Raw genomic sequence first — 13,200 nt, forward strand, 5'->3', positions numbered from 1 at the left:
TGACGCATCAGAGTAAGGCAGCTCCACCCTTGCTAACCAAAAGCTCTGAGAACCTTCCTCGAAAGCCATACATGCCCATCACTCTGAGACTGAGAAGGACAGGGCTTCACTGCAGTCTCAACAGGAAGCACAACATCCCCCACAAGACATCTTGCTAGGAAATTACCACATTCCGGTTTTATAAGCCGAGGTCCCCAAGTACAGCATTTTGGCCGAGGATTCCAATGAGCTGCCAGCAGGATAATGTGGTTATGCTGTCTGAGCTACTGTGAAAATGCATTAAAATCTCAATGTTTGAGCTCATCCAAGCAATTAAAATGAACACGGACTGCTCTGTTTTAGACTGGGAAAAATAAGGGATAGAAGGTTGGCCCCTATAATCCTCTGTGGCTTCTTTTACCATTTTGAAGGCATTTAGAGCTAGCATTTTGCTATCCAAACCAAGCTGGAGGGTAATCGAGTTAACCAGCAGTGTCTCACTGGCTCGAGTTAAGCGATCGGGGCAGGGGGCACTGCGGACCAGAAGTCACAGGGCTGAAAGGAAATGCATCACCCCTGAGTGCGGCCTCGGTGCTGGCCCCGTGCTAAGCGCATTCACTGCCCAGGAAAATCAGTGTCTTCAGACTCATTCTGCAGGTGGTGAGGATGAAATCTGGAGAGAACAACAGCATACAGAAACTAACGAAATGATTTTAAAAGAAAAATACACTTCCACCTGATCACTAAACAAACTCTTCAACAGCTGCTTAATCATTTTCTTCTACGAAACAGAGGTCGAGAATTCATTTTATCTTGAAACTCCAGTGATTCTAATTCTCACCATCAACACAATGAATGATGTAGAATTTTGAATCAATGCATTCTCTGGGAAACACACTGAATTATAATGTGATTTTAAATGGTGAGCAAGATAAATGACTGATGGACAGCCAGGTGGGCAGCCAGGCAACAGGGGAGGACACGGTGCACGCGTGGGCCTCAGCTCGCCCTGGGGTAAGGCACTGAAGTCAGCGATGGGGCCAACCTCACCCATGGGCAAACTGTCCTTTAGGGCTCCAGGTATTAAATGAAACTTAAACAGACCCATTTGCAAATAGAGAGAATAACCAATGTGCAGCACCCTTTGCTACGGAGTCACCAGTCCATATTACAAAGGACACCTGTTGAGCTCTTTTAGGAAACAAAGGGTTTACCTGGGTCAGGTCTGAGGTCCATGCGGCAAGAAAGTCAGTACCCTGAAGCCAAGTGGGTGACTGTTTCTCCCCCTCTGGACACTAATATGAGATATATATTCAGTGTTCTCTTGAAATCAACGAGAAGCCTTTAAAACAAGCACAACCTTAGGCTACAACAGGGTAAGGGCAAACTGGTGACATGCCAAGGGCAAACGAACCAGAACAGTGTGTATTACAGCAATAAATTTGCCTTTGCATGAGGCATATGACAGAATTAAAATGCACCAAACTATAAAAACAGGATGATATTTAAGACATCAGGAAAGCAAGACAAAATTCCCTTTATGTTCAGACACTGCCCAGATAAGCTGCATGTGTCAGCTAAGTCACCCAGCACTCTGTGAGTCATGCTCCTTTCTGACAGTGAAGACTGGTAAACTGAGGCGTATAAAGGCCACTGAGTCAGGGGGTAAAGAGACCAACAGTAGAGTCAGGAATTATCATTATGACGATGTGCTTGGGCACTTTGATCAAGTTACAGAACTAGATACAGGCTAAGTCCCAGGAAGACGGGAACTTAGTTTCATTCTTTGGGTCTAGAATGGTGCCTGCAATACAGCAGATACTCAATAAATATGTACCAGATGATGGATTAGACATTTCCTAGCAAAAAGCACACTACTCAAAAGCAGGCTAGAAGTGAACATGACTGAGCTTTTTATAACAAGTGCAACCACTTTCTCATATGTGAATGCACACACACTCAAAACCTGCAGACCTGCGTCCAAATCTGCTGTGCGTGGTCATTGGGAGAGAGCCGAGCCCAAATGCTCAGTGACAGCAACTACTGACAAGTGATCACTAATGAGAGAAGCCTACTGACTGTAAGTAACAGTAGTGTGGTGTAGCGCTTCAGCCGTAAAACACACAGAAACACCCAAACGGGGAAAAAGTAAGAGCAACTGGTATCCCATGAACCCAGTGGAGGACTATGTACAATTCCTGTTAAAAAGGGGGAAAAGATGGGCAGTGGCACCTAGCTTTACACAGCTACCCTCGGTGTCCCCTTCCATGCCAGGAAGGGCAGTTAAGGGGCTCCAAGGCAGCACCTCTCTTTTCATGACACACCCAGCAGAGACACCAGTTAGTTGCTAAGATCCCAATTTCTCATATCATATTTATCACATCGGAGCTTAAAGCAGACTGGGGAGAGGGGGGCCTGCCTCTCAGAATCTGCAGGGCCTAGGGCTGCTCTGCCCGTGGACATCCAGGCGATTACCCTGAGCCATGTCCACGCCTGCGCTGGGCCCCGAGCTGTCTTGCTCTGCACACAGACTGCAGCTGTCAGTGGTTTACACCTGCCCTGACAGTTCACTTTGATACAGCGTGTGGACTGAGCCTGCTCCTGCTTCACTGATAGGGGGTCGGCAGCCACAGAAGCAGAGGAAAGTGGCAGTTTTTTAATGGGCTTCAAAGCAGAAGCAGCCTCGGCTTTTCTGGACATCCACCTGACATTCCCTTTCCAGGCTGCCAAATACTGCAGGTCCCAGCTAGAGGACTAGCAGCGTGACCCTGGACAAGACACTTTCTACAAAATAAGGGGCGCTGACCCACCTGACCGCGGGGGTCCCCTGGGGATTTAACACTCGGTCAAAGGAGGTACAGGGCCTGAAGTCTGTTTGGAAATATGGCAGAGGAGGGTGTTGGGCTCAATTACCAAGTGACTACTGTGCCCTAGACAGCAGGGAAGTAGTCAAAGGTATCGCCACAGCCCCAACCCTGGAGAAAAGGGGACAGACCTGAAGAGAAGCAGCTGCAGCACAGTGTGATCAGGGCAGCCGCCAAGAGCCTGCGGGGCAAGGACAGACCGGAGCAGCCCTGGTCATTCTGGAGGCTTCTCTGAAGCCACACAGTAACACTACTGGAGGAGGAAGTGGGAAAGAATGCGCTCAGCAGGTGCCAGGTGCTCCAGAGGGGATGGTGAGCAGCTGGCACGGTCCCCGCTCTGGGTTCCTCATGGCGGAACAGGGGCACGTCTAGGAGAGCAGCCACGGAGGAGGCTGGAGATTTCAGAATGAGCCTCCAACCCACAGGACTGAGCAAGTTTGACAGTGCGACAAAAGTGACTGACCTGCCAGAACCTTTAGATGAGTAAGCTGTCCCTGGGGGAGGCGGGGGTCTTGGGAGTTCCAGTCACTCTGGCAAGTGGGCAAGGAAAAGATCTGGGGCCAGGACCCAGGGAGCGCCCGCCACCAGCCTCCTCGGGCCCGAGGGGGTGGGCTGGAGCCTCCCAGACAGACACGTGAGCCAGCCACAGAGGGAAGCTGAAGGCCAGCTCCAGGAGCCACAGAAGCCTCCCTCAGGCGCAACCCCAGACCCCAGCCCAGAGGCCCCAAGGATAAGGGTGTGGGCGCCAGAGAAATCGGGGCAAAGCCTCTGGGCACTCACTTCTCTACACCTCCTCCCATTCAGTGCCCCATACCTAACAACTGAAATCAGAAAAAAGTCAAAGTGAAGTAAACAGCAGCAGATTCAGAAGGGAGAAATTACAAACAGACCACCTAAAAAGCAAAGAAGAGATTCAGAGGCTTCAACTTAACCCCATTCAAATACTGTTTTATGTCACACTCAGATCAGCCACGAGCAATAACGACCATTTATTACATGCCAGCAGACATTCTACCCTGGACAAGAAACTCTGCAGACAGTCTCTAATTAGACACTCAGACCAACCCCATGAGATTGGGATTATGCCCATTTTCTAGCCCAGCATGCTGAGGCTCAAAGGTTAGACGGCACCCAAAGTCTAAGTCCTAACACAGGATGAGGCTTCACACAGGCGGAGCAGGGTAAACGTGGTCACAAGTGCCAACGCAGGGGCACCTAATCCGAGTACGTCTCAGAAGACACCCGGGGGGGCTCAGACCTAAATGACGAAGAGTCTCCCAAAGAAAGAAGGAAGGAAGAGCATGTGCAGAGACCTTGAGATGCAGAGAGCCTGGGGAATAGCAATGCACTCTAGAGACGAGAACTGGCAAAAGCAGAGCAGGGCAAGTGAGAAGAAAGGAAGCTGGACACTGAAATGCTCACGATGAAACAACAGGATGCCCAGGAACTGCTTTAAAACCCCCCAGTCCTCGCCCCCCACTGAAAAAGAGAACAGGGACGTGTGGAAATCAATAGGAGTGGCAAAATACCCTCACTGTTGAAGCTGAGCAGACAACGGTTCATTACATAATTCTCTTATTTTCATGTAATTTGAAACTTTCCATAATAAAAAGTTTTGGGGTTTTTCCCCCAGAAAGAAGGTGGGGTGGGGGCTAGAGAAGGAAGCTGGTGCCAGATCGTGAAGTCCTGCACCCAGACTGTTGATGCAAAAAAACAGGCCACCTGCCAGGGTCTGTGCTGAACACTCAAGTGAAGATTCACGTAATCCTCGCGGCTACCCCACGAGAAGGGACTGTTCACGCCACCCTGCAGATGAGCAAACTGAGGCTAAGAAATCTGGCCAAACGTCTGTCTGCTTCTGGACCAGGCCCCTGAGCACGAATGCCAGCCGGGAGCTGGAATTCATCCTACAGGAGATGGAGGGAACCACTGAGGAGCAACCAGTCGGGTGTCTACTTTGTAAAGCTCCCAGGGAACTGCAAAGTGGAAGGTGGTGTCCCCACAGGACACCAGTGGGGAGGCAGCAGCACTGCCCCAAGCAATAATGGGGGGCCTGGGCACCGGCAGCAGTGATCAAGATGGAGAGGAAAGAATAAGAGGTTTTGAAGAGGTGGATCAACAGATCTTTGACAGCAGGTGTGAGGATCTGGGCACTCGGCTGGACAGGACACCCTGCCACGAGGAGCAGGTCTGGTGGCACGGGCGGGACTTCAGTTTTGGACTCCTTCCATCTGAGAGGCCCGAGTTCAGCACAGATGTCCAGCAGGCACTATGACACATGGGTCTGGCTCTCAGGAGAGTGCAGGCCAACTGGAGTGACGTGTCAGCAGCGAATGGCTGGCCAGTGAAGCGGCAGAGAAGGCGAGATGGCCCAGAGCAGCATGGACCGCAGGAGAGAAGCCCTCGTTATCTCAGGGCTCTTCCCCAGCTCACACCCACCACGAAGAGGACAAGACAAGAAAACGGGGAGGCGGAACGCCAGCTCCTTCTGCACTTGTAATGATGCGCTTCCTTTCCTGCCGTCAACGTGCAACGCACCAGGAAGAAAAATGATACAGGACAACTTCCCTTCTACCACACGTCTCTGGACGAGAAGACAAAATGCCCTTTTCAGGCTCTGGTGGCAATCTACAGAAGGCTTGGGACAAACCACACAGACCTAATCATCCCCGAAAAGGCTGCTGTAAGACAGCCACAGAGGGACTAGGACGCGTCCCCTGAGGACAGAGTGGCTCCTGGGGGGCACCCTCGACGCACTTCCAGCAGCCTCTGCAGCCTGCACGGGGCAGCTTCTAGGCAGGGTTCCTGCCCCTTTAGACAAAAAGAATGAGAGAATCACAAATCTGACTCCAGGTCACAATAAAGTGACAACTTCCAGAAACCACAACTAATAAGCGAACTTAAAGACGTGCCAAAGCCTCGGTGCGGAGACCACTTAGCATTCCAGGGGCATCACGTGAGTGTCACGAACTGTTACAGTTGGCGCGTCACAGGAGGCGACTGCCGGCCAGAGAACCTTTGAAAGGCAATCTTCCATGAAGGGCCTGGAGGGCTGCTGCTCTATTATGGTGTCTTCTGAGATGCTCTGCAGCGGACACAGCAGTGCACACGGCAGTTGTGCTTAAGAAAAGTTGCTAGACAAGAGCTAGTCTCCTCACTCCCCAGGTCACGTACTCACTTCCATAACCACAGAAACGCATGAGCGAGCGCGCCGCTGCTCGCCAACTGAGAGCTGAAAGGGGCTGGAGAGCCCATCCGGCCCAACTGTTCACTTTACCAACAAGGATGCGAGAACCCAGAGGGGCAGAGCCGCGGGCATGATGCACACAGCTGGACAGTGGACAGCCAAAACCGAACCCGAGGCTCTCGAAACCTCTGTCCAGTGTTCTCCTGCCTACACGCTGCCTCGAGAAAGCTTTACCAGCGGTATTAAAAGGAGTAAGAGTTAACACCACTGCACGCTCGATACACAATGGGCACTGCTCTGGGTACCTTGGGTGTATTAAACTCATTAATCCTCACAACAGCCCTGGAAGGTCGAAGCGTTATTACCTATTTCTTACTGACTCGGAGGCTGAGACAGAGAGACATTATATAATTTGCCGCAAGTCATAAAGCTGGGGGAGTCAAACCAGCAGAGTCCGACGCCAGAGCCCTGCTGGTAACAAGCACCCAATTTACAAAACGGATATAATCTAAATGTTTGTTTTTACACCAGCCTGAGTGTGCAAACATTTTCCTAAAGAAATAACGCTAGAAATCCCAGACTACCCCATGACATTTTTCCCGCCAGGTAAGAAGACTACAGACCAATCTGAATTCTGAGCTCTGGGAGGAAGGCGTTACGTCAAGGTGAGAAGATTCCTCCTCGGTTTGCACAGATGGTCTGCCCAGGGGGAAAGCCAGCTCTTCTCACCTCCTCCTCTGCCGTCCTCTCACTCCTCCTGGTGGTTTCTTCCCAGGTCCCTCACCCGGCCTCAAGTCCCACACCCCATCTGAACCCCAGCACCAACACCAAGGTCAGCCCTTCCTCACCAAACTCCCAATCCCTCACCCCCACTCCAGGTTTTATGAAGGAAGAGTCCCCTTCCCACTAATTCATACTAATGTACGAATTGTTGACATCTATGCACAGGCCTCCTCAAGGGGGAAAGTGTTGATTACCTAAAGGAATCTCCCATTTGTAGTTTCAGAAGAATATACTAAAGTCAAATTTAGGAGGCTGTGTGATGGAGTGGAAATCACTGGAAGACAGGCCAGCGCTGCCTGGGAGCCTGTCCTCACCATGGTTTGTTAAGATAGTAACACCAGCTCCAAAAGAGTGTTTACTCTGTGCCAGGTAAGTGTTGTGCTCATGTGACCTCATTTAGTCACAAAACATTTTTCTGTGGTGGATACAACCATCATCCCCATTTTAGAGACTAGAAAACTAAGGCAGAGAGGTAAGCCTCACAGCCGTCAGGAAGCAGAGCTGGGATGTGAACTAAGCTGGTCTAGTTCTGGAGCCTACGTTCTTAACCACTGAGCAATACTGCCACCCCACGATAAACACACATGTACACCATCAGTGTGCCTGGGCATTATAACTACCATGTATATTGCACTTGCCACATGTGAGTGATCCTAAGGCATTTTATGTGCATTACTTCATTTAATCCTCCCTGTAATACTATGATACAAATACATACAGCATTATCCCGTTTTACAGATGAGGAAACTGGCGCTTTGAACGAGCCTTTCCCTTGTTCAAGGCACAGAGTAAGTGTGGAGCTGGATCGTGTCTCAGGCAGCCCAACTCCAGAACCTGCATTCAAGTTTTGACATTTCTGGCTGTACCTTCCTTTACTGCTGAATCCAATGGTATCTAGAGGTCCAGGAGATTGGTTTTGTTTGGCTGTTTTTTTCTGTGTGACTGTGTTACTCTCTGCTCTTTTCATAATAGCTGCCCCAGTATCAGGGCTTGGGGTGGGGAGCAGGAGAAGGGTGTAGGGTTCTAGGTTGGCCAGGGCAGCCAGACTACGGTCAAACTCACCATGCGAGCAAGTTCATCTTCTGAGAGAAAGGGAGCTATGAGGGTCAGACCGAAGTGAAAGGACACCTCTAAGAATGGTACCCAGCACCTCTACCAATAATAATGACAGTCAAAAACAGGGCCTGATCCTAAGGCATGGTGATTAAAGTTTGGGGGGCATTTAAGTGATTTTTTTTTCCTCATTATGTTCTGAATAAATCTGCATTCCCTGAATGAGAAGGGGGTGGGCCTGGTGGTAAGGAAAACACTAGGAACAGAAATTAGTTACTGATAATACACTGAGCGGGAGACTCCCTAAGAGGCTGGTGGAGTTGACACTCCTCTTCCCAGACCGTTTCTGCAGTACTGCCAACAGGACAGCTGCCACAGGACACCTGACATCAGGTGCTGTGGCTCAAATTAGCCCGACCCAGCCAACTCCAGGAGACTTCTACCAAGTCCCGTTCCCTCCTGAGCGCTGGCTGTCAACCCGGCTCTCCTCAGGCACAGCGGGTGACAAGTGACAGAGATAAAACTGCTAACCTCAGCCCTCAAAGAGCTTATCATCAGTTCACCAACTGACCTCGCCCTGTCCTTCCAAATTACCCTCCTGGAACCCAGCCCTGGCCTCCATCACAGGATCTCGGGACGTTCCCTCATCTACATGTAGCACAACCAGATTTCTCAGGGACGGCCCTGAATGGAAGCGCTCTTATCCTCCTTCATCAAAAATACAAGCATGTAAACCACAAAAGGGGTTGTAAATTAAAAATTCAACAGAAAAAGCTTTTATTTATTCTTTCATTCAATCAATGCATTTTAATTGAATGCTTACTGTGTACCCGGAGCCTTGTGAGGCGCTGGGGACTCCCTCCAGGGAACGAGACAGAACAGTCCCTCCCCTTAGGGACCTTAGAGAGGACAGGGTCCCTAAAGGAAGAGGCTCCATGCTGCAATTTTTAAAAATCATACCCCTGTTGGCTCCATGATTTCAAAACATCAAGAGCACCTCCAAGGCAGGATTTGCGGGGCATGAATGTCACAGTAACTCAAAGCCGCTGAGCAACCAGATTCAGGTGAGAACAGTTCAGGAGGGCAGACTGGAGGAACTGTCTTCAGGCTTTCCAACCGAATATGCCTGGAATGGAAGGTCACGCTTTCTCTGATAAAAGTGAAAAACTAAGCATGCAAAAACAAATAAAAGCCTAACAAATAATAATAATAAAAATTAAAAGATTAAAAAATAAAAGTCAGCGGCCCCCAGGCCCGTTTCCCAGCCCTGGAGAAAGTGACACCTCTGGGGCCTCTGCTGCCTCAGTCATCACCACGGAGAGGCTGAAGTCTTCGTCAAGAAGACCTCGTGAAGTTTTCAGGCACATACACAAGCTGCCTTCTGCCACAAACAAGTGAAGAACGTCAAAGCCAGAAACAAAAGCCTGGCGACAGGACACTGGGCGCCTTCGGAAAGGGGCCGTCAGAGCAAGCTCAGTCCGACTCTCGGCGTACCTGAGCGCAACAAGCGATACAGAGCCCACACCCGCCGTCTCACAGCAAGGACAGCGCTGATGCCAATTATTTTTTGCCCTCGCCAAGAGAGCTTGTCATCCCTCCACAGGACAATTATCTATAGGTGCACAATAGTTAAAAGCTAAATGCTTTCCCCAATTCAGCACAGGAAAAGTGCTGCTCACAGCAATGTGACATCATTTCATTAGATTAGATTAATTTTTAAATGTGTTAGCCTAACAATTTTGCCAACTACCATGTAATTAATATTCCAACTGACTTCACAAAAACTACAAAATCCCCTGAAGAAAATAATTAGTCATTAAGCGTGAACGAGACTTCTCTATGGCCAATAGCACATAAAACCAAAAGTTCATCACGTAACGGGTGGTATCAAAGCCTTTCCCACACTTCCTTCAACTCTTAGCCAACAGGGCAGAAAGCTGACCCTGGCAAGTTACCCCAAACTCCACTTAACATATTAATGCACTTACTCTTTTAAACTCTTCGAGGGTAAAATGATGAATGATGAAAGCTTTTGACAATTAAAAAGCTCTTTTCATTTGTAGGAGAGGCAAGATAAACATACATCACTGTTTGCTGCGTCCAAGTCCTCAGCTGGAAATTAGAATACTGGCTTGTTTCTTGGGGCCACTTCTTGAGTTTATTAAAGAAATGTACGTAAGGCACCCTCTCCCTTTTTCCTGCCTTTCTTCCAAGGTTTGAAGTACAGCGTTCTTACAATTTGCCTTAACCTTTCTAAAGTAAGGTAAGGTGTAAATAAGCAATAGTCAAGTAGAACACTATCTGCCATCATAGAAATAAAAAAACACGTTTTCCCTGCAGCCCACCTTTGAGTAACTGGCCAGGGCTACTGAGCCCCAGAACAGAGTTGTGAACCCATTAGCAGCCTCAGCAGGAAAGAAGGCAGCGGGTGATTAGTGATGTCTGCCCTGGGCAAGAGAGACAGTCTGAGGATCCATGTACCATGTATCTGCCATCAACATCCTTCTGTAAACCACAAAAATCAGTAAAATGTGATACAGATTCACGAGTAAAATAGATTAACTGCTTCTAGAATGAAGGTTAAAGGGGGGGAAATGTTTGCTATCATCAAAAACCTTAAGGCAAATTGGATTACAGCATCAAGTTTTAGGGAAAGAACACTGACCTCAGTCAGGAAAGGCAAATTCTAGTCTAGCTACAGAGCCATGAACAGGTCAGTTCATTGGGCTTTGGTTTGCTTGGCGGTAAAATAAGGAGACAAACTAAACATTACTTACTCATTCTCTTTATTTCGCCAATTAGCGGTACAAGAGGTCCAAAATCCCCTCTCTGCTGGGGCACTAGGGAGCTGGGGGAGGAGCAGGGACTTTACAGGAGGGCACCAGGCCAGGACATGACCAACAACTCTGCATCTCTCCCACTATTCATAAGGGATTCACTGTCGGTGACAAATTTCTACCTTTTTGAAAAAATTTATTTAACTATAGTTGATTTACAGTATTGTGTTAGTTTTAGGTATACGGCTTCAGAGTCTTTTCCATTATAGATTATTATCAAATTGAACACAGTTCCATGTGCTACACGGTAAACCCTCGTTGTTTATCTATTTTATATACAGTGGTGTGTATGTATTAATCCCGTGGTCCTAATTTATCCCTTCCTCTCTCTTTTCCTTTTGGTAAATGTAAGTTTGTTTTCTAAGTCTGTGAGTCTATTTCTGTTTTGTAAATAAGTTGATTTGTATTTTTTAGATTCCACATATAAGTGATAGCATAAAATATTTGTCTTTCTCTGCCTGACTTACTTCATGTAGTATGATAATCTCTAGGTCCATCCATGTTGCTGCAAATGGCAATCTTTCATTCTTCTTTACGGCTGAGTAATGTTCCATTATGTATATATACATTTTCTTTATTCATTCATCTGCTGATGGACATTTAGATTGCGTCCATGTCTTAGCTATTTCTACATCTATTTTTAACCTGCAGTATCTCCAGGACAAAAAGTTCCATGCATATAATATTTCTTTTCCTTTATACAACTTCTTTTCCACCTGAGGACAAGGATGGGGGCCAGGGAGTTCTATTCTAATACTCTATTAGATTCAGTAAACAATTAAAACTACTTTCATTCAAAAGTTAAGTGTCATCACTTCAATTTAAAACCAGTTGCTTCCACTGGAGTCCCAGGCACTCATGGTTTCAATATCAGCCTGAATCTTCCCACCACTGAAAAGTCTCCATCACTCGAGCCTATTCCAAGATCATTACCCACTGGATCCATCAACATAGCTTCCTTGTCCGAAAAGCAAAAAGCAGGACCCTCTACCACGAGTCCAACCAGAGTAAGCTGCACCCAATCACCAGGTAAACTCATGTTCAGATGCCCAAGACTGCCCCTTGGGAAACAAGGATGCTCAAATGGGACAACCTGAGAGGGGAGTGTTGTCTGCATGGAGCCAGAACAGTCTCATGTCTGGCCCTGGCAAACACAACAGACATCTATCATTTTCTGTCTGCCCTGCATCCCCTCCTGCCTCTATCCAACTCCAAGGAGCCCCAGTTCCTGTGCTTCAGGTGATCTGCACTGCAATCAGAGAATCCCACTTCCTGAAACCAATGAACTGTCTGCGTAGACAGGGGCCACCTACCAAACAGGGCCAGAGTCCATTTCCAGGGCCTAGTGTGGACACCTGGAGATCACCTGGTATAAGGAACATGTAAATCTACAACCGCCAGTCTGTCTTTTCCACCACTTGGAGACATCAGGCCAACACAAGGAAGCAGGCATAGAGAGAGCCAGAGAGTGACAGGTCCCCCCACTACTTGGGCCCTCTGATCCTCAAGGCTGAATTGGGTTTCTGTTGACAGCAGCCTAGAGCTTGGAGGGCAAGCCTCATAGGCTAAGCATACGCGTCCAAGGTTCAAGCTCCTTCTGCGGTGCCCCACGACAGTGAGTCTCAGGCTCAGCGGCCAGGGTTCCACTTCAAACCAAAGAGTGCTAAACACTCCCACAGACACACTCAAAGAAAACAATTCCACATCCTGGAAACACTGTCAGGCTCATCTGCCACCTAAGACATGAGAGTGAACAGAGCCACAGAAAAGAGGAAAAGGACGCTGGGTAACTGGAGGGAGCAGAGCAGTTCACAGCCAGTAACTGTAAGAACAATTACCTCCAGCGAGGTAGCACAGCTAATGGGAAAAGCTTCCAAAATCAGTCCCAATATATATTCTCGTTTTCTATCAACAGGGGGAAAAAATGCACAGCAACCTGCAGCACCCAAACAAGAGGAACCTGTTAGTAAACAAGCTGTTTACCGGTTTATGAGCCTAACTGTTCCTGTTAGTTTTACACTGCAGCTTAGTCTCCCCTTCACAGCTGTCCGAGGGTCTACACCACGGGCCTGCCGGCTGCAGGAATCCAGGGCCGGCGGGTTCAGGGACAGTGTTCAGAACAGTCTCCCTCAGAGCAGGGGTAGGTTACTAGAGAGGAGAGACTAATCTAGCCAACAGTTCTCTCGTGATGTTCTTCCAGCAGCAAGAGAAAAAACAGTCCAAGCAACATAAACACCGCGAGCGGCTGCACATCCACGCCAGCAGCCCCTAACCTTCGGGGCATCGGGGACGCCTCTGAGAATGCGCTGAACGCTGGGAAGTCTTCCCCAGAAAAGCACACCCATACCACGACACTCTGCATGTGATTCCAAGGCGTTCATAAGAGCTGCTCCCTACACGCTCAGGGTCCAGGTTAAACGCACCTGACTTTGAAGTTTTTTAAAAATTTAATTACCTGAGCATCATGATGAATCCTCAAAGACTTCAAAGGACTACA

The 13,200-nt window shown here is 48.4% G+C and overlaps 1 protein-coding gene across 2 annotated transcripts in view; it reads right to left on the minus strand.

Moving 5' to 3' along the window:
- Positions 1-13,200, minus strand: part of MED27 (mediator complex subunit 27) — a 186,519-nt gene that overhangs the window by 170,694 nt on the left and 2,625 nt on the right. The gene's annotated exons all lie outside the window — the stretch shown is intronic.

The sequence above is a fragment of the Vicugna pacos genome, chromosome 4, assembly GCF_048564905.1.
Source record: "Vicugna pacos chromosome 4, VicPac4, whole genome shotgun sequence".
Taxonomy (NCBI): Eukaryota; Metazoa; Chordata; class Mammalia; order Artiodactyla; family Camelidae; genus Vicugna; species Vicugna pacos.